Source organism: Orcinus orca, chromosome 10 (assembly GCF_937001465.1).
Source record: "Orcinus orca chromosome 10, mOrcOrc1.1, whole genome shotgun sequence".
NCBI lineage: Eukaryota > Metazoa > Chordata > Mammalia > Artiodactyla > Delphinidae > Orcinus > Orcinus orca.
In genome coordinates this window covers 75,842,287-75,853,775 of record NC_064568.1, presented here as the reverse complement: position 1 = coordinate 75,853,775, position 11,489 = coordinate 75,842,287, and the positions used below count along the sequence as shown (strand labels likewise).

At 38.3% G+C, this 11,489-nt stretch overlaps 1 protein-coding gene across 5 annotated transcripts in view; it reads left to right on the top strand.

The window, feature by feature from the left end:
• The first annotated feature begins 1,373 nt into the window (after positions 1-1,373).
• The window catches only part of SUPT3H (SPT3 homolog, SAGA and STAGA complex component), a 449,999-nt gene continuing 439,883 nt past the window's right edge, over positions 1,374-11,489 (top strand). Inside the window, exons 1-2 of one of the 5 annotated variants that reach the window (XM_033423889.2) lie at positions 1,374-1,576; positions 4,012-4,062. The gene's annotated coding sequence lies outside the window, so the exon portion shown is untranslated. Of the gene's footprint in view, positions 1,577-1,891; positions 2,044-4,011; positions 4,063-11,489 lie in introns of those variants that run through there. The other 4 variants (XM_033423890.2, XM_049716348.1, XM_004267521.3 and 1 more) reach the window with 4 other exon arrangements.

Below are 11,489 nucleotides of genomic sequence, written 5' to 3'. Positions count from 1 at the left end.
AATTATGACGATTCTCTCTGTTACTTTCTTCCCCTATACACTTTGCCCATCAGTGGATTGAGCCCTGATTTACACATTATGGTGAGCTTTTACAGCCTAAACAAATTTATTCTTTTGGAACTTTATTTGGCAAGTATTTAAGTGTTGAGGAGATTAAAAGAGAGCTAAAAGCAAAATTAACAAGAGACTCAACTACAATCCACAGACGAAATAACCAAATAAGTCGCTATTTTAAACAATGTAAGCGAATAGGAAGGGATTATCTCAGAACACAAATATTCATAGAGGCAAGAAAATAACGGAAGTAATAATGCTTAAAAAAGACTTGATGAGGGTTAGTAGTTGAATCTCTGAAATATAATATTTGACGTCATAGGCATGGACTTAAGCGGGTAATAGTTTTCTTTCCTGAGCAGCTGAAAAGAATGTTAAAAATATAAATAACAAGACCACGTAAAATAATGAAAGCAACTGAAATCACTGTCTTATGATTGTATTATTTAAAGAAATACATCTGTATCAATCAATTCTGAGAGGACAGGATGTACAGCTCTAAAGTGGGAGTGCAAGATTTTAAAATAAGGAGAAGCAGGCTAAAATTCTAAGGAAAAATAAATATAGAATCATCCATTCAGAAGCCTTGAAATAGCAAATAGTTTTCAATAAAAACGTGGTCATTAAATGCTTGAGCTTGGTAAAATGAATAGGAGGGAAAAATTCGCTGCAGACTATCATCTCCCACTGCCTCTGGAATGACTTTGCGCAGGGGAAGGATGGGGAGCGGTGATGTGCGAGGGCCGGCGTAAGAAGGGGTGTTTCACGGTCCCAGAAAGGGTCGCATATCCATACCCCAGCACCGCGGTCCTTTGGGGGAGGAGGGCCTTTCTGATGTCTCCGTTTCCCTGCATCGTCCGGGTAAGATCCCGGTTCACCCCTACTGCGGACAAGATTTACAGAGGTCAATCTCTGCCCTGAAGCTGAAAACAAACTTCCAGCCTCGGTCACTAAATCCCTCGAAAACCCTAGTCCTCTCAGCTCATTCTTAAGGAGTCCAAGAATGGCCTTCAACACACTCCAATTCTCAGCTCATCCCCACTCATCTCCCAGCAGCCCCCGCTCTAAGGGCCGCCGCGTGGCTCAGGGTCGCCCGCCCCCGGCTCCGCGCAGCCCTCACCGCCCGCACCGCCCGCACCAACGCCGCAAGGAAAGTGGCGACGGGCGCGCTCCGCGACGCCCCGCCCCCAGCGAGCGTGGCGGAAGTGGCTGCCTAGAGAAAAGAGGCCGCGCGCCACCTGGCCGAGCGCGCATGCGCCAGCGTCCGCGTCGAGAGTGGCGGGGGTGTTTGTAGCCCTCCCTCCTCCACCTCCGCCACCCCCGCCCCACAGAGAATCGGGCTCACGCCATCTTGCCCCCCCGTCCGCGCCCAGCCACCCTTTCCCTTTAGACTCTCTCAGCCCCCTACCCCGCCCCTTTCCAAGCGTGTCCCGGGCCGCCGCCGCAGAAACCGCACCATCTCTATCCCCACATTCTCCACGCGGGACGCGCAGCCGGGTCTACAAGTGTTCTTAGAACAGAGGTTGTAGGGGGACCGGGGGAGGCGCGGGGGCGGACGGGGGAGAGGGCTGGGGGCCGGGACAGGCGCCGAGCCCTGCGTGTCTGGGCCCCGCCCCCCTGCCCCCGGGAGCTGCCGTCGGGGGTCCCGGTCGTTAGCGCGGGAGGCTGAGGGACACACAGAAGCAGCGTCTCCGGAGGCGCTGGCCCCGCGAGTCGGCCGGGTTCTCCCGCGGCGTGTGGAGTTGGCCTTGACTCCTCCCCGTAGGCGGGTGGGCGTGGGGCCAGGGGAGCTGGGCGGGCGAGCCGGAGCGGGCGTCGCTGGGTGTGTTCAGAAGCACCTTCCGCGTGTCATCTAGGTCGTGTTTTGGGGGGAAGAATTCTTAAACAAGGAAATTGTAGCTTTATGGGCGAGGTGGAAGAAGAGTTAGGTAGCGTTAGTAGAAGTGTAGCGTCCAGGAAAAGGAAAAGATCGACTCCCTTCTCTCTGGGGTGAGCCCACATCTGTGACCCCTGGGGAAATTATTAAGCGTGTCTTTGGCTGGGTGTTCTGGTCTGTAAAATGGGGATAGTAATAACCTAGATCAGAATTGTGAGGATTAAATGAGGTAATACAGGTTAATGCTTATAACAAGCTCCAGGCACTGATCAATTAGCTGTCAATTACCTGTCATTTTTATCTCCCTGTTTAAGGAATTCAGAATGACTGTGACCTGGCTTTCTAAGTGGAAAAATCAAGAAACTGGTGTGGATTTTTTTTTTTTTTTTTTTTTGGTGTGGATTTTTATAGGGGCGGTGGAATGTAATATCTGACACTCAGAGGCGATCCTGGAAATGTGGTGTTAACGTACACGTGGATCAATGAGCTTAACTCCGTGAGGCTTTAGAAACTTTAAACTCTTTCGTTCCAGAGAAATGAGGATGTATTTATCTAGGAGGAGAGGACGTAGGGTTTTACTATATGTGAGCACAGAACTTTGGAAACAGAATTAAATTACCTCTGTAAAGATTTACTTGAAGACCAAATTGAGGATGGAACTTGTGGAACTTCTGGTGGATGTTTTAGAGAGGCTGGATTTCACTGAATGTTACGAATAATTTCCTGATAGTTACTACTTTGCAAAAATAAAGTGCACTTCATTGTGTTATTGCAAGTTTCTTATCTCTGGGAATATTCAAGAAAAGATCTAGAGCAGCCTAGGTCTAGAGCAGCCCTGTCCAATGGAACTTTCTATCTTTGTGGAAATATTCTGTAATCTGTGCTGTCCTAATATGGTATCCACTAGACACAAGTGGCTCTTGAGCCTTGAAGTGTGGCTAGTAGTGCACTGAGGTATTTAATTTTTAATTTTATTTTAATTAACTTAAATATAAATAGCTGCATGTGGCTAGTGGCTGCCTTATTGGACAGCATAGGTCTAGAATCTAGCCTTTGAGACCTTTTCCAGTTCTTGATTTTGTTGAGTTTTAAGTCAGAGAAGCCAACTCTTAGAACATTTGTTGCTTTAGGGAATTATAATTATATTCAAATAATGCCTTTCATTCACATACTGTAGTTCAAAGCTTGGGTCTGTTAATACTTACTTACAGCTTGAAAATTAAAGCAAAGCATTCTTTTGACTCCTAGGTTGTACGGCTAACGGCAGATTTGTTTGGAGAGTCATAATAATACTAAGTGGAGTTTCCTTTAATCATTGTACTGTTTCGTGACTGTGGGTTTCCACTATCTTTTATCACTTTAGTCAGTTTTCAGTGAAAACCTTTCAACTCTTTTACTCCTGAGTTTTTTCAGTTTGAAAGATGGTGCTTTTTCCTTAACTTTTTGTATAAAAAACAATTTGATAAATTATAGTAGAAAACTGAGCGTTGGGCCATTTCAGAAGTAGTTTTGTGGTTATTGGTATTCAAAACTTTTGAAGAGATAAGTCTGAAATTTGGCGATATTTTGCAAGATTGCTTTCTTTGAAATACATAGAGTGGTTTTTTTCAAGCAAATGTTTATAAAGTTAAGTTTGAAAGAAAAACTAAAAAAAAAAAAAACCCCTTTGTTTATAGATAACACACCCTTAACTCTGGCCTGATGTTTGTGAAGTGGTACCCTTGGTCTCAAGGCCGATGATAACCCTTGGATCTGGAACAAAAACTTAAAGCTCACGAATTAAGCATATACAAAGAGCAGCCCATAACACACAGATCACAATGGGCTGCTCTTACGTATACCCTGCTTTTTCTGGGGCAGTCATGGTTTAGAGTCTGTTTGTCTCAGGAGAATTCTTAATAGAACTCCTTCCATTTTCAAAAATGTTCCAGTTGGGTCTACTTAATAATATGGTCACCCTCCTTTCAGGCTTGTTGAAATTTGGAATATATGATTTTAGGAGGATTAAACGTACTGCAACCTCAGAAATGTACTTGCTTTAAAGTAGTGACAACTTTATTGCTTATGTGTTTAAATAACAGACGAGCTATCTGGAGTAAGGTCAGCAAGTGACCTGTCCATTTAAGCCACAGGTAATTAAAATTTTCTACTTTTCTCCATATAATTGGATAGAGATCTTGGGCACCTTGATTTTTGGTTCTCTCTTGCTTTTTGGTGTAGGAATCTGCAAAGAAAGTTAGGCCATGCCAGTTAAATCAGAACATTGAGTATTCTTGTTGAAAATAATACCCGTTTTACTTTATGGTGAGGTTGAATAGTGAAATTAGTTAGAAATCTACTTATTATATTAAAGACTGGTTTTGCTGATGGCTCACCTAAATAGTAAAGAAAAATAATTCAACTTAATGTTTTATTGTATTAATTGAATTTATACTGTAGTGGATAAAATATTTTATTGAGTCAAACACATTTGGTTTGATTCCTTACTGCTGAGGGTTAAATGAAGTAACCCATGTGATGTGTGTTGGGTGCAGCGAAGCACATAAGAATTATGTACTCAATAAATATTGGCTGCTCTAGCCTTAAGTTTATTGAATAATGGATCTGGAGAGATATTAATGTTCTGAGATGCATTGTGGATAGGTGCAAAGAGCACTTAAAACTAATTTCAGAATCTAGATGTAGCCCTTTTCTGCCCTAATTCTCTCTGTGTGATTTCAATTAAGGTATTTAACTTTTCTGAGTCTCAATTTCCTCATCAGTAAAACAGAATTAGTACCTAACCTTATCCCACCTCCTCCCAGGATCGCTGGAGGCTTCAGATGAGAATTACGTAAATTGTTGTGTTGTTTTACAGACATTTAACTATTTAATTGATTTCCTCTCAACTTGTCTACCGACTACCTCCAGTAAATCTGCAAAAACTGTTTACACATATTTTAATTTGTGAAACAGCATAGAGTGTAATAGACACTGTTACCTAAGATCATTCTCTTTGACAAATAATACTGTACACCCCAGTAATGGTGCTATATTGATCTGGTTACAGTATATTCCCTGTACAAAACAACACCATACTACTGCTAAGGGAGAACCAACGTTTCCATGGGCACTTGATGTGTTCCAGACTAATGCTCCATCTCATTTATCCAAACGTGTCATTCCCACTTAATAGGTGATACTGATGAGTCTCTTACTTTTCTGGAATGGATCTGTAAGTTTTTCTTGCATTATACTACTGCCTCTGATAGAATCTGACTGATAGTGGATACTGAAGGTTAAATAAGGTTATGAATATTAAAATAACATGCTAACTGGCTTATAGTATATACTAGTTGCTGAAAAACTGCTGTGTTCATTGAATTCATAGGGCAGTAAATATAAAATATTATATAAATATAAACTATTTAAAAATCTTGAAGTGTACTTTTGCTATTTTAAATGCTATAGCAGTTTTATGACTGAATCCTTTATATTTTACTTTATTCATATTATTTGTTTCTGAATCTTTAAAAGACTATTCCTAATCATAATATTCTTCCCCTGAGAGTATATGTGTTTAATAATAATACTTCGTGATATGTTTTCAAGAAGCTATACTTTTGCTTGGATTCTTCATCATCATCGTCATCATCGTGAACTGAGTGCGTTCTAGGTACCAGGCACTGTCCTAAGTGCTTTGTATACATTACTTGATGTCACCTATGAGAGGAGTATTTTTAATCTCCTTTTTAAAGATGAGGGAACTGAGGCAGGGAGGTGATGTGACTTGCCCAAGGTCACCTGGTAAGTGTTAGAGCCTGTGTTTGAATTCCAGAGCCCAGCTCTTTACAGCTAAACTGTGAGTCGGCATAGACAGATACTTCACAACAAAGTTCACTATGACAGACACATTGTGGAGGTCTTGTGAGTTAATTATAATCAACTTTTATTTGTGTGTTCCTTGTGGGATAGTAGAAAGAACTCTGGACCAGGAGTCAGGGGACCTCAGTTTTAGTCCCAGCTGTGTCACTAAATAGTGATGTGTCCTTGGGCAGTTCAAGAAACCCCTCTGGACTTCAGTATCCTCACCTGAAAAATGAGGGATTTGGATGAAATTAGTGATTTTCAAACTGTAGTTCTGAACGTCAGATGTCTTTGGTCCCTCCCCCCGCCAATTTCCATAGTTATACTTTGTTATAGTTGTTTATCCGTCTGCCTAAGATTTACTTTTAAGCAAAGAATTCCTGAACTTAACTTTTAAAGTCATCAGTCTCCAAGAAAACTTAATGACAAGTCCCCTGGCTACTATGTGTACAACTTCTCAGTAATTCCATATTATTTTAGTGTGTTAAAACTATGGCACTAAAATGGTAGGTGAATTTTTTAAAAGTATGTATGTAGATGGACTGAATATTTCAGGTTACCTGGGATCAAAGCCTGTTTTTTGTGTTAGCTCTGTTACCTTCACCCAGTGTTTTTACTCTTACCTTCTTCATGAATAGGGGGGAGATACATGCCTAAGAGGGTGGTTGTGAAATATGTGAGCCAATACAGGTGAAAGACCCCTTATAAACTCTGAAATGCTTATACAAATTCACTTCTTTTTTACATGCCTCCCGTAAATCTCCCACTCCTTTTTAGTCACATGAACTGTGTTTTTAACCACATGAGATCTTTTATTGAATTGTTTATATTTAATATGGACTTCTCATAAGGTTTAATATTTCTAAAATGTGAATCTAGACTGGAAGAGAATCTTGATGTTTAAGAGAGCTCCTTTTTTGACATCCTTGTCAAATACACTTACTTCTTACTATTAGAAGTATAATTGATTCCAAATTTTTGCATATATCTGGAACGTTAACCATTGTCACTCAATTATATAATATTTTATGTAAAAACAACAGTGTTTTCAATATTGGAAAAGTAAGCTTGCCATTTTTTCAGGGTTTGGATGGCACGTATTTTAGGATGATCTGATAGGCATGTTGGCAGTGCACTTTAAGAACCATTTTTGCAAAGAATAAGATTTTTTTTGAAACTCAGTGTTTCTTTGAGAGTACTGGATATGAAAGCACATGGAGTAGAAACCTACATTAATATCAGTCTAAAGAAGAAAAATATAATGATAGAACTTCACGTGTCTCTGAGCAGTGTGTCACGGCTTCTATGTCTATAGGTTTAAAAAAATAATCGCTCATGTAGACAACTGAGATGAGGAAACTCAGTTTACAATCCGTCTGTCCATAGGGAATTTTCATAATTTACAGGTGTTTTGATGTTTTCAATTCACGTATATTTTCTGAGCACACATTATGTTGCAGCCACTGTCTTCTTTAAAACACTCCTCTGAGACAGGTAGAAACTGTTCTTGACGGATGGAGAAACTGAACTTGAGAGATTAGTTGATCATTATTACCAGGTTCTACTATGTTGATTAACTTGAATTGGGGCATATATAAATATATTGGAATTATCATTGTGTTATACCAAAACCAGGTATAGAAGTTTTAAAATTTTGCAGATTTTAATTTGTTTTTTTATTTTTTGCATTCTCAGTGATTGAATGATCGTTTGGTATTACTTTTGCACAGCAGGAGAAATTTAGATCATGATGTAACTTGAGTTTTTTTTTTTTTTTTTAACAACAAAACTAAAATGTAGTGTCTTAGTAGTGTTGGCTTAACCATAATCACTTCCTGCCCTTGGAGTTCTATGAAAATGAAAATGTTCTGGTTATAATAGTTTTCTATTAATTTATATTATGTGGGATGCTCAGATTATGAGTGATTGAAATTGAGACTCTGTAGATGTGCAGAATCAGTACATAGGTCTGCTGAATTAATATTTCTCAGGAGTGAAACAATTTAAAAATTCCACTGTCTTTTAGTAAATGGGTAGACTGATGGATTTCACAATCCAGATTTTTGACACTGTTTTGAGAGTGTTGTAACTAGTCGTAACTAGTAATAACGTTTTCAACTCTGAGGTATTTTAAGCTGAAGATGTTTCATGGTATTTCTTCTTTGGTCATTTAGTCCCTAAAAATATGAGCTATAGGGCTTCCCTGGTGGCGCAGTGGTTGAGAGTCCGCCTGCCGATGCAGGGGACACAGGTTCGTGCACCGGTCCGGGAAGATCCCACATGCCGCGGAGCGGCTGGGCCCGTGAGCGCGTCCGGAGCCTGTGCTCCGCAACGGGAGAGGCCACAGCAGTGACAGGCCAGCGTACAGCAAAAAAAAAAAAAAAAAAAAAAAAAAAAGCTATAGATAGAAATGCAGTAACATGTTCATTACATTTTTGTTTAATTCACATTTGTGATGTATAACTTTACTACAGTTAAAATTTTTTTGTCGTGGTATTTTCTGAGAAAAGGGGTATATCCTTAAATTTCATTATTGTTATTCAAAGATGTCAGTGTTTCTACTCTGGAACAGAATTTTACAGGTGTGACATAGTATTGGCTACTGGCTTAATAATCAGGTTTAAATATAAGTATTAATCAGAGATGAACTTATTCCTTGAGTTCACATTTAAACTGTGGCATGTTGAAATAATCTGGGTCTCCATCTGCACATCTGAATTCATTTTGTAAAATATGGCAAACAGCTGCATTTCAATTGAAAGCTAAAACAACTGCAGGACATTAACCCATTGAGAAGATTACAGTAGGTTTTCAGTTCCATGTTAACTGTATTTATTAGAGAAAATTGACTTGAGTGCTTCTGCTTTTAAGCGACATTTTTTTTTTTAAATGTCCGAGAGATAGGAAATAAAGCATTGGAATGATAGGACTTTGATGTGTAAAGAAGTTAATGTCTAAAGAAGTTAATTATCTAAAACATCAAACAAAATGTGTGCACAGGAAATAATTATTTTAAAGATTCTAAAGCACTGTCAGCTCATGATGTCAAGAAAAATGTTATTCACCTGTTTGATTTAAGAAGTAAATAACTTGACTGTGAAAGGATGATCGTGGTTATAATAAACTAGGATTGGGATCTTTTCACTCTTACCAGTAAACACTCTTGATACGAAACATTTGCAGTAGGGGCACAACCTAAGAAAGCTGGGGTTTTAGTATGCATTTACTTTCTGAAATGTCTCTTCTTCAGAGAGTGTTAAAGCAAGGTGACTGGATTTGCAGAATGAAAGAGGGCAATAACTCCAGCAGTGTCTCAGGATAATCCCAAGAATGACATGCCTTCAAATCTGACATGAGTCAATTTAAATCATAGACTGAGGGTAATACATAATCTTTGAGTTTAACATCTTCTGCAGGATGTCATATCTCTGTCAGTCTTCTCTTGGGACAAGTGAACCATTTTCTAAGGTCACTGGAAAGCCAAGTTCCTTTTTGAACTTGCTTTCCTGTTTTATTATTCCCCAATCTTGGACTGATGATGCGATTTTTTTTTTTTAACCTGAGTTCCAAATGGTGTTACTTCTTTTCCTCTATTATTTGTAGAAAAAAAGTACTTATTCCAAAAAAGTCTTTGTGAACAAATAGGACAAATTTACGCTTAAAAAGACCGATGGTCTTTCATAGCACTAGCTTCTTTATGTGTTTTAGAACTTTGGTTTTCAGGTTCAGTTTGAGTGAAACTTTCTTCCTTCTCTTTCTCTGCTTTTGCAGTCTCTGTCTAGTGGTTTTCGCCTGGCTCCTAGGGACCTTAGGTTAGACCAGGGCTTATATTGGCAGAGAATTGGTCCTGCCACAGAATGATATTGGGACATTCCAGATCTAGCCACCCAGCTAGTGTGCTGCTTGTCTTAGTTCTCTGTCCTTTTGCCTTCTCAAAAGCTTCATATGTGGCCCATCTCAGGCAGTGGTTTGTAGTAGTTAATTTTTTCAGCTTTCATTCATGGGACCCAGCCTTTCCATCTCAGCCATCAGTGAATGACCCTGGTTCAAGTTTCCTTTATCAATTTTAAGCCTCCATTGCCCACAGAAGTGGTCAGTTTAGAGGATGTATTAAGAAGATAAATTTGATAGCAGTGTGGAGAATGAACTGAGCTGCAAAGAGAGAAGCTATAAATAGAGCTCAACAAGAAAGGGAGGAGGTAAAAACATAAAGTAGAATTTATTTGGCTTCTTACAAATTATAGGGTGCAGGAGAAGGAGTCAAAGATGATGACTGATGTTTTAAGCCAGGCTGACTAGTAGCAGTAGTGATGTCAGTGTGAAAACAGAACTTATTTTATAGGGAAACTAATTAATATTTGTTGAATTGTATTGAGGTCTTGTAGTGAAAATATTCAGGTTTCTTAAAGTTTGTGATTATGAAATAGGGATAATCAAATTTGTCACATAAAAGCTTTTAGCAGACCAAGAAAGGGAAAATTCTTGAGTTCTTTCTGTTTATAATAGTTAACATTGTGTACTGACTGTGTGCTAATAACTATTCTGAATGCTTTGTTTATGTTAGTTCATTTAATCCTCACAACAACCCTAAGAGTGTGCGATTATCATTCCTGTTTTACAGATGAGGAAACTGAGGCACAGAGACGTTAAGGAACTTGCCCCGAGCCCTAGTAAAGTAGTAGAGCTGGGATTCTAACCTAGGCAGTCTGACTTCTGACTCCTAATTACTTTACTGTACTTAAAGTTCTCAGTACTGCTTTACTTTATTATATATTTTAAATCTGTTTAAATATATTTTAAATCTGTTAATTCTTCTTTAATCAGCAAAGTATTTTTTAAAGAAAATCATAGTATTACAAAATTTATATAAACATGAAATAATAACTAACATTTATTGAGCACTTACTGTGTCCTTGAGGTAAAAGCCTGAGGCTTTTATCTGCTTCTGTTACCTTAATGTTATTTTCACTAATTCTTGTTTGTGGGACTGCCACATGTAATAAATAAAACGGCGTATATTAGGATTAGCATCTAGTTTTCCCATTATGCGCCAGCTTAATTTTATTGGAAAAAAGGTCACATTTTATTTTTTATTTTTTTAAAAGTCACATTTTAAATTGATGAGTAATTTAACCATAAGATTATAAAATATCACAGTGCTTACTTCTGATCTACTGATTGGCTTTATTTGTATTATTTGTATTGTAGGCTATGGTTCAAATGGGAATTAGATTATGTTTTGGTTTTCTAATTCTGTATCTTGCAGCTGTGCAGCTCTTTCTTTAAATGAAATCTTACTTGGAGCCCCAATATATGAAATAGAAAAATCAGAGTTCTTGTGTTCTGGATGGGACTGCTTGGGGGCCACTGGGAGCTCAATGAAATATTGCTGGGGAATCTTTGGGCTCCATGGAATGGATTTTGAAAACCACTGAACTTTATTAAAATATTTTAATGAGTATTTTTCTTCCAATACTTATTACAAAATATGTAATGAAAAGTTTATCACCCAAGTGAGTAATTTTTTTACATCATATTTGACTAAGCAGTTTTCTACCTTACAATTTCATTTTAATGAAGAACAAGTATGGACAAATCAGATTTACGTAAAACAAATCAGAATTTAAAAAATTTCTATACTTTTTGAAGTAACTTATAATTGCTTCCGTTTTCCATGCATTTACTTATAGCTAGATACATTTTTGTAAGCTGA